This window comes from Schistocerca piceifrons, chromosome X (assembly GCF_021461385.2).
Source record: "Schistocerca piceifrons isolate TAMUIC-IGC-003096 chromosome X, iqSchPice1.1, whole genome shotgun sequence".
NCBI lineage: Eukaryota > Metazoa > Arthropoda > Insecta > Orthoptera > Acrididae > Schistocerca > Schistocerca piceifrons.
Genome location: NC_060149.1, coordinates 240044547 through 240046229, shown reverse-complemented (window position 1 = coordinate 240046229; position 1683 = coordinate 240044547). Strand labels below are relative to the sequence as shown.

The window sequence follows — 1683 nt, the reverse complement described above, 5'->3', positions numbered from 1 at the left end:
GACAGTAGGATGAGGAAGAAAAGGTTAAATAGTAGGAACCATGGGCAAGAAAGAAGGGTTGAAAGAGGACTCTGCCTCGTAGAATATTGCACAGAGCATAATCTGATCATTGTTAACACACTGTTTACGCGTCATGTAAGAAAGTTGTATACGTAGAAGAGAGATGGACACACTGAAAAGTTTCGGGTTGATAATATAATGGTAAGGCAGAGAATTCGAAATCAAATTTTAAACTGTAAGACATCTCCAATGGCAGACGTGGAGACCGACCATAATTTACTGGTTACGATCTGAAAATTAAAATTCAGTAAATCACAAAAATGTAGGGGATTAAGGAGATGGGAGCTGTATAAGATGAAGGAAACAAAGATTATTGAGCATTTCGGAGAGAGCATAGGTAACATTTGAATATGACAGGGGAAAGGAATACAATAAAAGACGAATGGGTAGCTTTGAGGGATGAAATACTAAAGGTATGAGATGACCAAATAAGCAAAACGACAAGGCCCAGTAAAAATCTCTGGACAATACAGAATATGATCAATTTAAGTGACAAAAACAGAAAACATAAAAATGCAGCAAATGAAGCAAGCGAAAGAGAATAACAGGCATTTAAAGAATGAGATTTGCAAGAACTGCAAAATGGCTAAGCAGGAATGGCTAGAGGAGAAATGCAAGGCTGTAGAGACGCATAAAATTAGGAAAAAGATTGATACCGGCAATAGAAAAATCAAAGAGACGTTTGAAGAAAAGAAGAGCAATGGTATAAACATCAAGAACCCATAGTGCAAACCAGAGATAAGCGAAGAAGTGAAATCTAAAATGTGGAAGGAATATTTAGAGATTCTCCACAATCGAAACGAAATTGAAGACAGTATCATAGCAACAGAAGAGGAAGCAGATGAAGGTGAAATGGGACATATAATATTGCGAAAAGAATTTGACAGAGCAGTGAAAGATCTGCGTCGAAACAAGGCCCCTGCAATAGAGGAATACAAAAAAAAACGGTTCAAATGGCTCTAAGCACTATGGGACTTAACATCTGAGGTCATCAGTCCCCTAGACTTAAGCACTCCGTCTTCAGGCCACAAGTGGCCCATCGGGACCATCCGACCGCCGTTTCATCCTCAGTTGAGGATGCGGATAGGAGGGGCGTGTGGTCAGCACACCGCTCTCCCGGTCGTTATGATGGTTTTCTTTGACCGGAGCCGCTACTATTCGGTCGAGTAGCTCCTCAATTGCCATCACGAGGCTGAGTGCACCCCGAAAAATGGCAACAGCGCATGGCCGCTGGATGGTCACCCATCAAAGTGCCGGCCTCGCCCGACAGCGCTTAACTTCGGTGATCTCACGGGAACCGGTGTATCCACTGCGGCAAGGCCGTTGCCCCCCCTAGGCTTAGAACTACTTAAACCTAACTAACCTAAGGACATCACGTACATCCATGCCCGAGGCAGGATTCGAACCTGCGACCGCAGTAGCAGTGCAGTTCCGGACTGAAGCGCCTAGAACCGCTCGGTCACAGCGGCCGGCAGGAATAGACAATATTCCTACAGGGTTACTGGGATTTTCAGGAGAGCCGTGGCAAAATTGATCCACCTGGTATGCAAGTTAGATGAGTCAGGTGAAATATACTCAGATTTGAAGAAGAGTATTATAATTCCAATTCCAAAGAAACCAGTT

General features: G+C 43.5%; 1 pseudogene; it reads right to left on the bottom strand.

Annotated features, from left to right (window-relative positions):
* Positions 1 to 1271: 1271 nt before the first annotated feature.
* On the bottom strand, positions 1272 to 1388 carry LOC124723582 (annotated as a pseudogene).
* Positions 1389 to 1683: the final 295 nt, after the last annotated feature.